Raw genomic sequence first — 17580 nt, 5'->3', positions numbered from 1 at the left:
AGTTCGTTTCAGTTTGTTCTTCGCCCCCGTCGCCGCCCCTGTCGCGCCCCAGCCCGTCCCTTTCGCCGTCGCCGTCGTCACCGCCCCAGCCGACTCCCGTCGTCGCGCGACCCGCCACGCCGTCGCCCCGGGCCCGCCGCCCGTCTTCGCCGTCCCTGTCGCCCCCGGCCCGCCGCCCCGTACGTGTCGCCGTCTCACGTCGTCGCCCCCGGCCCGCCGCCCGTCGTGCCGTCCCCTCCGCCCGTACGCCACCGCCCCACTCGTACACACACACACACACACATACACACACATACACACAGAGGCACAGACACACACACATTTTTTACTTATTTTCTGTTTTCTGTTGTATAGATTAATGCATGTCAAATTTTCTGTTGAATTAATATAACTAGTTTATTTTTAGTAAATGCTTAGTTGAACTAGTTGAATTAATAGAACTAGTTTATTTTTAGTAAGAAAATTTAGGTATATGAGATTTGATGATCTAATTAAAATATTACTATATATATAGCTACTTTATATATTTTAGTAAGAAAATTAATATAACTAGTTCATTTTTAGTAAATTCTTAGTTGAATTTTTTGAATTAATAGAACTATTTTATTTTTAGTAAGAAAATTTAGGTATATGAGATTTGATGATCTAATTAAAATATTACTATATATAGCTACTTTATATATATATTTTAGTAAGAAAATTAATAGAACTAGTTTATTTTTAGTAAATTCTTAGTTGAATTAATAGAACTAGTTTATTTTTAGTAAGAAAATTTAGATATATGAGATTTGATGATCTAATTAAAATATTACTATATAGAACTAGCTACTTTATTTTAGTAAGAAAATTAATAGTACAAGTTTATTTTTATTAAATGCTTAGTTGAATTAGTTGAATTAATAGAACTAGTAAGTGTTTAATGTTTCACCTATATGAACATAGGAAATGTCGTCTAACAACGAAAAAGATTTCATTAAGTGCGAATTCTGTGAAGACCAGCGCGGCCTGTGCGACAGAAATTTCCTTGTTGATGATAGGCGCGTCAGCATCAAGCTGGATGAGACCTTCGAAGTGGATATAGTAAGTCACAACGACAAGTCTTTTTTCGTAATTACGCATGACTTATATATGCTTCATTTGCTTCAACTTATAATTTTAAATTTTTACTATTCTACTAGCGCATCCCCTGCCATGCAAGAATTTTTGTCTTGGATAAGATAGGTTTCAGTGCTATGGAAACTATGGAGGTAAAGAGAGTTTACCTGAAGACTGAGCATGGTTATACTTTCAACGTCAAATTATACAATGCAGACACGTACACCTATTTTGAATGCAAAACTTGGCAAGCACTATGCAAGGCTTATGCATTTGAGCCTGATATGGTTATCACCTTTGATATTCGCCCGGAAGATGATATTGAAGGTAATAGAGACATCTGGGTCGATGTGCAGACGCCTCCAGTTCTACCATTATGTGAGTTTCTCAACCATATTTATGTCTTTGATATTGTTTATTCAAAAATAGTTGACAACTAATTTCTATTGACAGCTTATTTCCATTCAAGCAAACATGCCCGGCGCTTGGTAGACAGGACCTACTACTATCCCGGAGCTGAACTAAACTACGAGGAGATAAGTCATTATGTTTCATGGCTTGAGGATCTTGATGCTGTTAAGAGAAATCATTTTCCTGAATAAAATCTTAGTACTCAAAATGTGCGACCAATAGTGATCGTATTAAACTACGGTCACATGTATTTAGGAAAGATGGTAAGATTTTTACTATTAGTCCTCAGTGCATCTTTTGCATACATTATTTTGCAAGCTAAACTTTCATTGCTAAGTATATTAATTACTATACGATGTTCTTCAACAGGGACTCCCGATGACAGTTGTGCCTCAGTGGATCGAGACTAAAGGTCGCATGTCAATTGTTAGCTTACGGCCAACATATCCTACAGTGCACATGAGTGCATTCAGGATTTCTGAAAGCTATGAATGCTTAATAGTGAAAGATTGGAGCAAAATTGTTAACGATCGCAGAGAAGTACTAGGGGGAAGCAATCAGAAACGCAGCCCACGATTAGGAGACAGGTTCATCTGCATGCTCCAATATGATGAATCAGGAGAGCTTTACATGTTCTATGCTATTTTACCTGAGAGAGAGCAGCAGGAGTGATTTAGCTAGTTATCATGCTCTTAGTACTTGTTGTCCCCTCATGGGTGTCCGTGTTCTTCGTCCTGAACTTAATCTCAAAGAGTGATTTGCTTTTGTGGTGTTATGAACGCTTATAATATCATGACCATGTTGAACTCGTGGATATCTTTGCTCGCTAGTATATACTGTTGTTGGTGATGATATGATGCAAGAGTTTTTATATTAATATGATGATGATGATGATGAGTTATTATATCATTTATGAAAGAAACCGCATATTAGTTTCAACTGGATGGATCCTAGCTAAGTGATCAAGTATATGCCATATCCATATTACTTGATCAAGTAATATGGATATGGCATATACTTGATCACTTAGCTAGGATCCACATGCATCCAGTCGAAACTAATCTGCGGTACTTTCACCTAATGATTTAACAACTCATTATAATGTAAAACAATCACTAAATTAAATTGAAAACACAAAACTAAAGGAAAAATAAAAATTAAAACCAAAACACACCCAAACATTTAGTACCGGTTGGTGTTACCAACCGGTACTAATGTCCTACACGCACCCGGGCCTGGCTCGTGCCATGTGGTGGCACGTTAGCGCCGGTTCGTGCCGAACCGGTACTAAAGGGGGGGAGGCTTTAGTCTCCACTCTTTAGTGCCGGTTGCAGAACCGGCACTAAAGGCCCTTACGAACCGGCGCTAAAGCCTAGTTCTGCACTAGTGTGAATAGATGAATCTGAGATTGTGTGATGCATATCGTAAATCATACCCACGGATACTTGAGGTGACATTGGAGTATCTATGTGACATTAGAGTTTTGGTTGATTTGTATCTTAAGGTGTTATTCTAGTACGAACTCTAGGGCTGTTTGTGACACTTATAGGAATAGCCCAACGGATGTGGAAAGAATAACTTTGAGGTGGTTTCGTACCCTACCATAATCTCTTCGTTTGTTCTCCGCTATTAGTGACTTTGGAGTGACTCTTTGTTGCATGTTGAGGGATAGTTATATGATCCAATTATGTTATTATTGTTGAGAGAACTTGCACTAGTGAAAGTATGAACCCTAGGCCTTGTTTCCTAGCATTCCAATACCGTTTACGCTCACTTTTATCATTAGTTACCTTGCTGTTTTTATATTTTCAGATTACAAAAACCTATATCTACCATCTATATTGCACTTGTATCACCATCTCTTCGCCGAACTAGTGCACCTATACAATTTACCATTGTATTGGGTGTGTTGGGGACACAAGAGACTCTTTGTTATTTGGTTGCAGGGTTGCTTGAGAGAGACCATCTTCATCCTATGCCTCCCACGGATTGATAAACCTTAGGTCATCCACTTGAGGGAAATTTTCTACTGTCCTACAAACCTCTACACTTGGAGGCCCAACAACGTCTACAAGAAGAAGGTTGCGTAGTAGACATCAAGCAGTTTCTGGCGCCGTTGCCTGGGAGGTGATTGCTTGAAGGTATATCTTTAGATCTTGCAATCGAATCTTTTAGTTTCTTGTTTTATCACTAGTTTAGTCTATAAAAAAACTACAAAAAAATGGAATTGAGAGTGCCTCATATGCTTCATCTTTTTAATGTCTTTCGTGAAAATGATGGGAAGGAAAATTGTGCTCAAATACTAGAAGAAGAATTACATAGAATGCTTGGCATAAAATATTTGAATGATGAGCATGATTGCAATGTTGTTAGTATGAATTCTTTAATATCCATGATGCTAATGATATGCAAAGCCACAAGCTTGGGGAAGCTATGTTTTATGAAGATGATATTTTTTGTCTCCCAAGTTTTGATGAGCAAATTTATTATGATGAATGCATGCCTCCTATTTATGATGATTATTGTGATGACATGTAAGCAATAAAGAATAATTATAACCATGAAACTTGTCATCTTGATCTTAATTTTCAATCACATGATAGTTATTTTGTTGAGTTTGCTCCCACTACTATTCCTAGTGAGAAGAATTTTGCTTATGTGGAGAGTAGTAAAATTTCTATGCAAGTAGATCATGAAAAGAATGCTTTATGTGCTGGTATATGGTTGAATTCATTCATGATGCTACTGAAAATTATTATGAGAGAGGATCATATGCTTCTACATATTGTAATAATATCAAGTTTCCTCTCTATGTGCTTAAAGTTTTGAAGTTATGCTTGTTTTGCCTTCCTATGCTAGTTGATTATTGTTCCCATAAGTTGTTTGCTCACAAAATCCCTATGCATAGGAAGTGGGTTAGACTTAAATGTGCTAGTCATATTCTTCATGATGCTCTCTTTATGTTTCAATTCTTATCTTTTATGTGAGCATCATTGAAATCATCATGCCTAGCTAGGGGCGTTAAACGTTAGCGCTTGTTGGGAGGCAACCCAATTTTATTTTAGTCTCTTGCTTTTTGGTTCTGTTTAGGAATAAATAATCCATATACCCTCTGGTTAGATGTGGTTTTATGTTTTAATTAGTGTTTGTGCCAAGTAAGACCTATAGGATCTTCTTGGATGATAGTTATTTGATCTTGCTGAAAATTCCAGAAACTTTCTATTCACGAAAACAATTGTTTAACATCACCAAAACGTGATAAAATACTGATTCCAATTGCAGCAGATCAATAATCAAATTATCTAGGTCGTCCTATTTTGGTAGAATTCTTTGAGTTCCAGAAGTTTGCGTTAGTTACAGATTACTACAGACTGTTCAGTTTTTGACAGATTCTGTTTTCCGTGTGTTGTTTGCTTATTTTGATGACTCTATGGCTAGTAAAAGAGTTTATAAACCATAGAGAAGTTGGAATACAGTAGGTTTAACACCAATACAAATAAATAATGAGTTCATTACAGTACCTTGAACTGGTGTTTTGTTTTCTTTCGCTAACGGAGCTTACGAGTTCTCTGTTAAGTTTTGTGTTGTGAAGTTTTCAAGTTTTGGGTAAAGATTCGATGGACTATGGAATAAGGTGTGGCAAGAGCCTAAGCTTGGGGATGCCCAAGGCACCCCAAGGTAATATCCAAGGACAACCAAGAGCCTAAGCTTGGGGATGCCCCGGATGGCATCCCCTCCTTCGTCTTCGTTTATCGGTAACTTTACTTGGAGCTATATTTTTATTCACCACATGATATGTGTTTTTCTTGGAGCGTCATTTTATTTTCTTTAGCGTTGCTTGCTGTTTGAATAAAGTACCAAGATCTGAAATTCTTAAATGTTAGAGAGTCTTCACATAGTGGCATAATTATTCAACTACTCATTGATCTTCACTTATATCTTTCGGAGTAGTTTGTCGGTTGCTCTAGTGCTTCACTTATATCTTTTAGAGCACGGCGGTGGTTTTATTTTGAAGAAATAGATGAACTCTCATGCTTCACTTATATTATTTTGAGAGTCTTAAACAGCATGGTAATTTGCTTTGGTTATGAATTTAGTCCTAATATGATGGGCATCCAAGATGGGTATAATAAAAACTTTCATATAAAGTGCACTGAATACTATGAGAAGTTTGATACTTGATGATTGTTTTGAGATATGAAGATGGTGATATTAGAGTCCTGCTAGTGGAGTAGTTGTGAATTTGAGAAATACTGGTGTTAAAGTTTGTGATTCCCGTAGCATGCACGTATGGTGAACCGTTATGTGATGAAGTCGGAGCATGGTTTATTTATTGATTGTCTTCCTTATGAGTGGCGGTCGGGGACGAGCGATGGTATTTTCCTACCAATCTATCCCCCTATGAGCATGCACGTAATACTTTGTTTCGATAACTAATAGATTTTTGCAACAAGTACATGAGTTCTTTATGATTAATGTTGAGTCCATGGATTATACGCACTCTCACCCTTCCACCATTGCTAGCCTCTCTAATACCGCACACGTTTCGCCGGTATCATACACCCACCATATACCTTCCTCAATACAGCCACCATACCTACCTATTATGGCATTTCCATAGCCATTCCGAGATATATTGCCATGCAACTTTCCACTGTTCTGTTTATTATGACACGCTCCATCATTGTCATATTGCTTTGCATGATCATGTAGTTGACATCGTATTTGTGGCAAAGCCACCGTTCATAATTCTTTCATACATGTCACTCTTGATTCATTGCGTATCCCGGTACACCGCCGGAGGCATTCATATAGAGTCATATTTTGTTCTAAGTATTGAGTTGTAATTCTTGAGCTGTAAGAAAATAAAAGTGTGATGATCATCATTATTAGAGCATTGTCCCAGTGAGGAAAGGATGATGGAGACTACGATTCCCCCATAAGTCGGGATGAGACTCCGGACGAAAAAAAAGAGAAGAAAAAGAGGCCATAAAAAAAGAGAAAAGGCCCAAATAAAAAAATATAAAAAATGAGAGAAAAAGAGAGAAGGGACAATGCTACTATCCTTTTACCACACTTGTGCTTCAAAGTAGCACCATGATCTTAATGATAGAGAGTCTCCTATGAAGTCACTTTCATATACTAGTGGGAATTACATTATATAACTTGGCTTGCATATTCCAATGATGGGCTTCCTCAAAATGCCCTAGGTCTTCGTGAGCAAGCGAGTTGGATGCACACCCACTTAGTTTCTTTTGTTGAGCTTTCATACACTTATAGCTCTAGTGCATCCGTTGCATGGCAATCCCTACTCACTCACATTGATATCTATTGATGGGCATCTCCATAGCCCGTTGATACGCCTAGTTGATGTGAGACTATCCTCTCCTTTTTGTCTTCTCCACAACCACCATTCTATTCCACCTATAGTGCTATGTCCATGGCTCACACTCATGTATTGCGTGAAAGTTGAAAAAGTTTGAGAACATCAAAAGTATGAAACAATTGCTTGGCTTGTCATCGGGGTTGTGCATGATTTAAATATTTTGTGTGATGAAGATAGAGCATATCCAGACTATATGATTTTGTAGGGATAACTTTCGTTGGCCATGTTATTTTGAGAAGACATGATTGCTTTGTTAGTATGCTTGAAGTATTATTATTTTTATGTCAATATTAAACTTTTGTCTTGAATCTTATGGATCTGAACATTCATGCCACAATAAAGAAGATGACATTGATAAATATGTTAGGTAGCATTCCACATCAAAAATTCTGTTTTTATCATTTACCTACCCGAGGACGAGCAGGAATTAAGCTTGGGGATGCTGATACGTCTCCAACGTATCTATAATTTTTTATTGTTCCATGCTATTATATTATCTGTTTTGGATGTTTATGGGCTTTATTATACACTTATATATTATTTTTGGGACTAACCTATTGACCCAGAGCCCAGTGCCAGTTCCTGTTTTTTCCCTTGTTTCAGTGTTTCGAAGAAAAGGAATATCAAACGGAGTCGAAACGGAATGAAACCTTCTGGAGAAGTTATTTTTGGAAAGAAAGGAACCGACGTCAAGAAAGGAACGAGGGAGGCACGAGGCAGGGGGCACGACCACCCCCCCGGGCGCACCCTCCACCCTCGTGGGCCCCTCGTGGGCCCCTTGTGGCACCCCTGACGTACTTCTTCCTCCTATATATACCAATATACCCTAAAACAATCGGGGAACAGAATAGATCTGGAGTTCCGCCGCCGCAAGCCTCTGTAGCCACCAAAAACCAATCGGGACCCCGTTCCGGCACCCTGCCGGAGGCGGGGATCCCTCACCGGTGGCCATCTTCATCATCCCGGCGTTCTCCATGACGAGGAGGGAGTAGTTCACCCTCAGGGCTGAGGGTATGTACCAGTAGCTATGTGTTTGATCTCTCTCTCTCGTGTTCCTGATTTGGCACGATCTTGATGTATCGCGAGCTTTGCTATTATAGTTGGATCTTATGTTGCTTCTCCCCCTCTACTCTCTTGTAATGGATTGAGTTTTCCCTTTGAAGTTATCTTATCGGATTGCGTATTTAAGGATTTGAGAACACTTGATGTATGTCTTGCCGTGCGTATCTGTGGTGACAATGGGATATCACGTGATTCACTTGATGTATGTTTTGGTGATCAACTTGCGGGTTCCGCCCATGAACCTATGCATAGGGGTTGGCACACATTGTCGTCGTGATTCTCCGGTAGAAACTTTGGGGCACTCTTTGAGGTTCTATGTGTTGGTTGAATAGATGAATCTGAGATTGTGTGATGCATATCGTATAATCATACCCACGGATACTTGAGGTGACATTGGAGTATCTAGGTGACATTAGGTTTTGGTTGATTTGTATCTTAAGGTGTTATTCTAGTACGAACTCTAGGGCTGTTTGTGACACTTATAGGAATAGCCCAACGGATTGATTGGAAAGAATAACTTTGAAGTGGTTTCGTACCCTACCATAATCTCTTCGTTTGTTCTACGCTATTAGTGACTTTGGAGTGACTCTTTGTTGCATGTTGAGGGATAGTTATATGATCCAATTATGTTATTATTGTTGAGAGAACTTGCACTAGTGAAAGTATGAACCCTAGGCCTTGTTTCCTAGCATTGCAATACCGTTTACGCTCACTTTTATCATTAGTTACCTTGCTGTTTTTATATTTTCAGATTACAAAAACCTATATCTACCATCCATATTGCACTTGTATCACCATCTCTTCGCCGAACTAGTGCACCTATACAATTTACCATTGTATTGGGTGTGTTGGGGACACAAGAGACTCTTTGTTATTTGGTTGCAGGGTTGCTTGAGAGAGACCATCTTCATCCTACGCCTCCCACGGATTGATAAACCTTAGGTCATCCACTTGAGGGAAATTTGCTACTGTCCTACAAACCTCTGCACTTGGAGGCCCAACAACGTCTACAAGAAGAAGGTTGCGTAGTAGACATCACGAGACCATGGGTTCTATGGTGTGGGTACAGTGTGCTAACCTCTGCAGAGTGTGTGTGTTTAATCTATCAATAGCCGCGCCCGCGGATAAGGGCCCAGTTCGTGTCGGTCACACTATGGATCAACAGTAATAATAATAATTTGCTTAATAACAACGCTGGTTCGATGATGAAAGAAGTTGGTTGATATTTATGTGATTTGTGAGAGGATCATTGTGGTATCGTGAATACCAACTTGTTGGATATTTGTGGATGTTATGCGAGTGTCAAGGGTAAAGGTCAAGCTCCTTGTGGTCATAAATGATTACTACGGTATTGTTAATACCAAGCTTGATTGGAGCCTGAGATGATTGTGTGATATCCGTGATGGTAAGTGATACAGGTGATGGTTACGAGGTAACCCGAACAGAGTAAGTTGGTGCATGATAGTTTCATCATGTTGCATGCTAGTATCATCATGTTCATATGTTTATGCCATGCTCGTATTGTTCTAGCCGTATCATCTTGTTCATGCTAGGATTGATCTGATAGTATCATGTTAATCCTTGTTAACCTGTAATTGCCATGCTATTGTTTGTCTTGATTGCTTTGGTTGTTGTGAGCTTGCAAGTACATTCAATGTACTGACCTGGCGTGTCATGCCAGTTGGCAGGTCATGCCGGATATGATTGCTTGTTTGCCGTGGATCCCTTGTTTGCGAGCTAGGATAAGCATTCCAGCCAGAGTCCCTGCGAAGTGGAGTTCACCACCGTTGTCGTTGTTCCGCTGCCAGTAGTCATTCCACTGCGTCGTGTTGTTCTGCTGCTTGCCTAGAGCAACCGTGGCAGGCGTAGCGTCGCCGTGCCGATGTAATCCCCTTGTACCCCAATAGATCGCAATAAAGAGCTGATTTGTTCTATGCTAAGCAGTGCCGTATTCCAGAAGACTTCTCCTCGATCTCTGGGCTGGAATACGGGGCGTTCCGGTTTCTCTGAGCCGGGGTGCCACATGAATTTCCTGATTGACATACTGTATAGAGTTCTTTCAAGGTCTTTCATAAATGATTATGTTTAGTACAAAACCAACATCAGGAAAACTGACATTGTTCTATCCTTACCAATTGCCGCATTAGTAAGAAAACTGAAACTTCTTTTGGCATCCCCAACAAAGTTGCTTTGCTCAAAGAACGAATTATCTGGACCTAATTCTTTTGTCATCCAGAAGGAGGTTGCTCTGCTCACAAAAACAAACAAGAAGAAATGACCTTGTAAGATTTCATAATAAAATTGTGACATTAGAACGTTGTCAATGACACATATAGGAGCAAGCTATATCACAAATTATTCTCAGGAGCTAGTTAAGTTACCAACAATCATTTATTATTAACCTCAAGCACTACTTTAATTCAAAGAACGTAAAAATGAGGAAAATCTGATTAAACATAACCATTTGGATTTTGGACACTGCTGAGATGAATATTCAGATAGCTTGATGTTTAAAAAAGCCTATCAATTCTTTTGGAATAGTTATGGTCAGAATGGGCCATTTGTTTTGATATTTGACCAATACGCAGTATATTCTCATATGGCAACCTGTACATGAACACCAACCTGCTGAGATCAATTTTTTTGCGAACATACTTGCTGAATAATATATAGTCTGCAATTGAAATATTGTATCTCGGTCTTTTGTCAGCAACATCTAAGATTTCGTAAGCTCTGACAGTAAAAGACCAACATGTGCAAGAATTGGAACATGGAAGAAGCTTACGTGGGCATGATGCCATCGGGTTGTATGCCAAGATCGTGGTTGTAGAGCTCCCTCTATCTCCCTTGCCAAGCTCTCCCTCCGACCAGCAGTAGAACAACTGTTCCTGCTGCTTTTGAACACTCCTTCCACGCTGCCGCAGATCAGTTGGCGGCGTAGGCCAACTCTCGCTTGTATCATCACGTTGAACACAATATGCGTCTATGTTTACTTTCCTTGTGGGTGCTAATATAGAGGCGCTAGGATATCCATCCTGCTCGATTGCCGGTTGAGCCATCGATTCCCGGCATAGGGGGTGCATTGACGCGAGAAATAGCACGGAGTGCCTAGGTATCTCTAGCCGTGTTGGATGGATTGATGCTATGCCGGCCAATTATATTAGCATCAGGTATCGTCTGCGTTGAAATAGATCTTTTCTTTTTGTTTCTTTTTACTGTATTTTACAAAAAAATTAGTTCTCTTAAGCGCCTATATAAGAGTCTTGCATTGAAGATGTCCTAAAAAGCGCATGTCTTCCAGTTTGGTGATTGCAGAGAGTATAAGACATTCAAAAGGAGTCGAGGAGCATAAATAAATAATGTAGGTGCCAGAACAGAAACAGGTATACATTTTTTTCATATGCATTATAAACTCAATAGAGGAAGAGAAGTGCAGAAGCATCCTCATATGCTTTTGCCAGTTGGACCTTTCTTGCCTATCGAGAAAACAAGATAACACTTGGTTAAAAAATCAAGAGAAACGATCGTCCAGAGTTAACTGTAATGGATGTATCTAGACGTGCATTTCAGCATCAAGTAATTCTGGAGGGAGGGAGTATATGATTATTTTAGTTCTCAAGAAATAATTGGACTAAAAGGAGAAAACAGAGGAATATGAAAGGTATGAGACTTGGAAAGGATGTCTAGAAACTAATTGGAGGCACACTGTTATCAACACATATGAAAGAACACTCTTCAAGTTACAAAAGGAACTTCCTTTGATGTCCTAAGCTAATTCAGTCTCCACTGTATGCATTGTTATTATCTTATAGTACAAAATAAAATAAAAACTAATTATACCTCCAGATGTTTATACTACATGGAAGATAATTATTGGAGAAAAACGACCAATAAAGCATGACTGAAGTTTAAAATTTGCATCCCTAAAAAGTAATCATTGTACCAAAGGATTTGATCTGTGAGCATTTTCCTTTTTCCCAAGCAACAACATCGAACTTTTCAGGAGAAGGGTAAATAAAATATTTACTAAACTGAATGCTTTCCACCTGTTCCTAAAAGGAATGGATCCTTCATCTAGTCCTTTGCTATCTCCTACAAATTCTTTAAAGAGTACACCTACACTGCGGCAAAAATGCAATGCCTAGAGGTAAATCTATCAATTTTGATGCATACGTACTTGCATGGTGTTCTCCTCCTCTATCAGCATTTGTCAGTCTAATTTGTGCCTCCATGAACAATCCACTTCAGTTAAGAACATTGTACAAAAGTAGGCACATTAGTTTATTGGATGGAAGTGGTAAGGAATAAACACTAAAACATAGTCCCTGATATTAGCTATTAAAGCAGGAGCATAATTTTCACACCAAGTAAGTCCCTACAGAAAACACACATCAAAAGATGGGAGAACTTTCATGGACATGAAACAAAATAAATCTGAATGAATCCATTTATATGATTTATATGTAAGAACAATGTGTGGCTGCTGTATTAGAAGATGTCCTTTGAAAGATCTATTCATCGGAAGACAGCGGGATTTGTATTGATCCTTATATATTGTCCAAATTAATCTATATTGGAACACAACAGAAATTGCACACATTTAGCTTGTAGTGCAGATTTATAGAAATTAACTGCGAGCGACATTCTCTAATAATTAATCGTACATTCTGATTTCCAACTAACCCATGATCACAGAAGCATAAGCAAACAACTCATTTCCTTCACAATAGCAAGCCAATTTGATCACAGAAGGCAATCATTAACTGACTTATCCATGTGTGTGTATATATTAAAGTTTACAACACAATATCCATTCAGCAGCAGAACCTTGATTTTATTTTCTTGTATGGGCAAAGTTGAACTGCCAGTGGCCTCACCTCTGAGCCCATGCCCCACACTACTAGGAAAAGGCATGTTAGTGGTGCACCTGTTTTGGCCATTAATGGCGCACTATAGGTGCACCACTATCATCACGCCATTAGTAACTAATACTAATGGCGCACCACTGCTGCGCCATTAGTATTGCAGGTAACAATGGCGCACCTTGTAGTGCGCCATTACTACTGCTACAGGTGCGCCACTGGTAAATTTTTTTTTGAATTTTTTTGATTTTTTTTCTCAATTTTGAAGGCGGGAAAATAGTAGTGGCGCACCGTCTAACCCCCACCATGCGCCATTACTATTTTTGAATTTTGAATTTGGATCTGGATCGTGATTTTTTTGTCCTTTTTTTTGCTCGTTTTTTGCACGATATTTTTTCAAATTTTGTTCTCGTTTTTTTGTACGTTCTTTCGCCGCGTTCTTTTGCCGGAGAGGAGTTCGCCGGAGAGGAGGAGGAGGAGGACACCAGAGAGGAGCTCGCCTACATCGCCGGAGAGGAGGAGGAGGTTGCCGGAGAGGAGTTCACCGGAGCACCGGAGAGGAGGAAGGAGAAACCGTGAGGGGAGGGGAGGAGAGGAGGGAGGAGGAGGAGCTCACCAGAGAGGAGGGAGGAGGAGATCACCGGAGAGGAGGGAGGAGGAGCTCACCGGAGAGGAGGGAGGAGAAACCGTGAGGGGAGGGGAGGAGGGAGGAGGAGGTCGCCGGAGAGGAGGAGGGGAATATGGTGGAGGAGAGCAGGGGAGATGGAGTGTAGGAGAGGAGGAGATGGAGTGGAGGAGAACAATGAAGAGGTAAGGAGGAGAGGACCCCGCCAGCCATATATACGGCATAGTAATGGCGCACCGTGGGCAGGTGCGCCATTACTACTTTTTTTTTTTTGAATTTTGAAGGCGGGAAGATAGTAATGGCGCACCGAGGGCAGGTGCACCATTACTATTTTTTTTTATTTTTTTGATATAGTTTGAATTTTGAAGGCGGGAAGATAGTAATGGCGCACCATGGGCAGGTGCGCCATTACTGAGTTTGAAAAAAAAATTGAATTTTTTTGCCTCTCCAGATCTTAAAAGCCCCATAACATTTTTTCTGTTAGGTTTTTGGGGATTCTGAAAATCTTGAACTATGTTCCCCCGTTCAATTTGGATGTAACTTTTTGAGTAGATGATTTTTCATATAAAAAACTTTTTCATCGGAGTTCGTATGCAAAAGTTATGTCCATTTTACAAATTCTCGAGAGATTTTGCAAAAAAGTCGAAAATTCATGTTTGTAAATTTTGGTAACAACTAGACCACATATCACATGGGAATCTTATTTTTTTTGACATTTCTATCATTTTCTTGTATTTTTTTGAAACTGAAAAGGCGGTCCACCGGGGGGGGGGGGGGGGGGGGGGAGGGTGCATTTGGTGAATTTTTTGTATGGCTCAGATAGTAATGGCGCATTGTACCCTGGTGCGCCATTACTAGTTTTGAAAAAAAAGTAAAAAAATAAATTTGTTAGTAGTGGCGCACGGAGCGTGTGGTGCGCCATTACTAGTTAAAACTAGTAATGGCGCACTGTGCCATGGTGCGCCATTAATAGTTTTGGAAAAATAAAAAGTAAAATTTGCTAGTAATGGCGCACCGCGTGTCTGGTGCGCCATTAGCGCCATTAGTAGTGAGGACACAAATGGCACACCTATATCTGATGCGCCACTACTATATAGCAGTGGCGCACCACATACATGGTGCGCCATTAATTAATGTCCATATCAGCTATAGCCCTTTTCCTAGTAGTGCCATCTTTGAAAGCCTGTGATCAAACGAGAGATGGGAGTAAGCACAATATCCTGCAATCAAATGAGAGAGGGATTGACAAAGGGGAATTGAAAGTGAACAAAAAGAAAAGCAAATTCTTGAAGTGAACTCTTTCCCAGAACTGAGAAAGGAGAATCATAGTATTATGGTAGCATTATGAGAACATCAATTAGTTGTGGCCCTTCCTGCATTCCATGTCGAATGTGCACGTGTCAGTAGATTAAACAAATACAACTTACCTACCAAGACTCAATGGTGAAAGTCGAAAATACTCTATGCACTGACAGATAATTCTTCTACTGTGCACTTGGACATAATCAAATTATTATTCAGAATATTACATATCAGAATAATACGTGCCAATATTGCAATAGACTGGCACTGAGATGTGAGATGGGGACATCTTATCAATTTGCCTCCTTCCAAATAGAAGTTCAAGAAAAATTAAACTAATGGACCAAGTGAACATGAAAGACACAAGTATACGAAAATGAAATTGTTTTTTCACCATATATTATTGGAAAAAATATTGAACATCCATGCCTTCATGGCCCCCGTCTAGTTTGGTGCATAAATCAGAGGTACAAAGAGATACTAAACATTACATAACAAGATTTTTGATTTCTTTAAAAAATCATGCATAAAGAAACCGTGAACATGTCTTAGAAAAATAGTACAAGAACATTAAACCTCGACAGAAGGAGATGGAACACTAAAAAGTGAATGAGCTACCGGAGGCTGAAGGACATTGGTCAGGAGTTAGGACACAGCGAGGTGCAGCAGTGATCACTCGACCTTGGGTACTACAGGGACTTCAGGTCTGAAGGACATTGGTCATAAGTCAAGACCATCGGCGTGAATCTCATCGGTGTGCAGGGAAGCATCTAGAGATGAAGGTCGTTCGTGCCGCCGCCTGGTGGATTGCTACAGTTGGAGGAGGGGGGCTCGCCACCGTCTCCTCCTGGCTGTTGTGCCGCCATTGTCAACTTATGAACGGACACAGTGGATCGAGTTACATCTAGAAGAAACAAAATGAATGTCATAATTAGTAAAGAATTTTCAGCGACAAAAGAATAAACAAGAATTGGAATGTTAAAAGAAAACCTGCACCTACACAAGTACTGTATATTTTATATTAGCACAATTGCAGATCATGTCCCACTCTTCATTTTGTTTACAAAAAAGTTCCGAATAGCAATCTTGGCGAGCCCTGTAAGGAAGCATCCCGTGATCTCGGCCGGGTTCCATCCGCGTGGCGTGCTGCTGATTCTGCCATGAGTGGGTGCTGAGAGGAAGGATCCTGAACCTCCATTATCAATATCCCGGAGCTGCATCGGCCTTCGGATTAGATTGTGGTAGCCTGGTAGGGGTCAAGAAGTTAGGGGTCGAGGAATTTGGAGGAGGTGAGGGAGTAGGGTGGGGATCACGAGAACTCACCCATATCTTGGGAGATGGCAGACCAGTTGGCGTCGTGTTGGTGCTTCGGGGGCTGCCTCTTAGCTCCGACAGTTGCCATATGAAAAATAATCTTAGTAGTGTTTTATGATCATGAAATGAAAAGGCATTCTTCGTTCTTTGTTTAGTCTTGGCCCTGCTCCTCAGACATCCTCCTATTTTATCTCGTTCCCTTCATTGTTGTGTGCCATCACGAGCCTCCTACAGAAAAGAGATATGTAGAGCAAGAAATCTATGTTAACACAATCACACAAATTATATTCTTCTGTCCCTGCCATTTTCTTTAGTGTTCAATGGCAACAAAAATGAGAGGAAACCTCTGAACTAATGATCTATAGTGTTCAATGGCAACAAAAATGACACCGTCATGTTCAAGAAAATCCATCCACGTCAATCCTGAAAATCGTCGTTCCTTCAATCGGGGCCATGAAATAAAAATGCATTCTTCGTTCTTTTTTTAGTCTTGGCCCTGCTCCTCAGACATCCTCCTATTTTATCTCGTCCCCTTCATTGTTGTGTGCCATCACGAGCCTCCTACAGAAAAGAGATATGTAGAGCGAGAAATCTATGTTAACACAATCACACAAATTATATTCTTCTGTCCCTGCCATTTTCTTTAGTGTTCAATGGCAACCAAAATGAGAGGAAACCTCTGAACTAATGATCTATAGTGTTCAATGGCAATAAAAATGACACCGTCATGTTCAAGAAAATCCATCCACGTCAATCCTGAAAATCGTCGTTCCTTCAATTGGGGCCAAGAATGTGATCCTGGGCTTGCCTCCTTGTCGTCAGAGAAAACAAAAATCAACCTTATTCTATATCCATTCATTGTATAGAAAGGCACCGCCGCTGCTCCATGACTCAAAAAATAACATTAGGTGCAAAGCATTGAAGTTTAAATAGGATGCATGATGTGATCCATTAAGCACCAAAGCAAATAGTTCTAGATCATTTACATTCATTATTTGACGCCAAGTAGAACGTCATTTGTTGAGGTAAACTGGGAAATAAATTAATGATCCATCGATTTTTTGCAACAAAGGACATATGAAAAAAGTATGCGGCATAGTGATTAAAACACCAGATATCTGTATTTCATCAAATTGCACACACCTGGTACTGGCTCTAGAAGGAAAGGGTGATGGAGACCATGTGTTTCACCTAGGCACACCCTCGAACACTGCCTTGTCGAGCTTTGTTGGTAAAGGTCAATTTGGAAAGCCTTGAGAACACCAGTGATTCAACACATAAAAAAGAAATTATTGCTTACGGACTCCCTCTTTGGGAGTAGAGACTACCATAAAAATTAAGAATAAAAGCATATGTTTGTTGTAATCATGTATCGTACAAATAGATGAAAAACCTTGTCTAAACTATTGATATTCTGCTAGCTTACAACAATTGTTGCTTCTAAAAATTAATTCCATATCTAAAAATGAATAGACAGTTGAAAACATCACGTCGACAAACACATAAACCAAATCTCTGGATAT

At 39.8% G+C, this 17580-nt stretch overlaps 1 long non-coding RNA gene across 1 annotated transcript; it reads right to left on the bottom strand.

The window, feature by feature from the left end:
• Window positions 1-15424: 15424 nt before the first annotated feature.
• On the bottom strand, window positions 15425-16511 carry LOC123048337 (uncharacterized). The gene is made up of 3 exons (XR_006423270.1): window positions 16402-16511; window positions 16067-16285; window positions 15425-15647 (listed from the first exon to the last, which is right to left on the bottom strand). It is a non-coding gene; the product is annotated as an uncharacterized lncRNA (long non-coding RNA).
• Window positions 16512-17580: the final 1069 nt, after the last annotated feature.

Source organism: Triticum aestivum, chromosome 2D (assembly GCF_018294505.1).
Source record: "Triticum aestivum cultivar Chinese Spring chromosome 2D, IWGSC CS RefSeq v2.1, whole genome shotgun sequence".
Classification (NCBI taxonomy): domain Eukaryota; kingdom Viridiplantae; phylum Streptophyta; class Magnoliopsida; order Poales; family Poaceae; genus Triticum; species Triticum aestivum.
The sequence above is the reverse complement of the archived record's forward strand: the minus strand, read 5'-3'. Positions and strand labels throughout refer to the sequence as shown.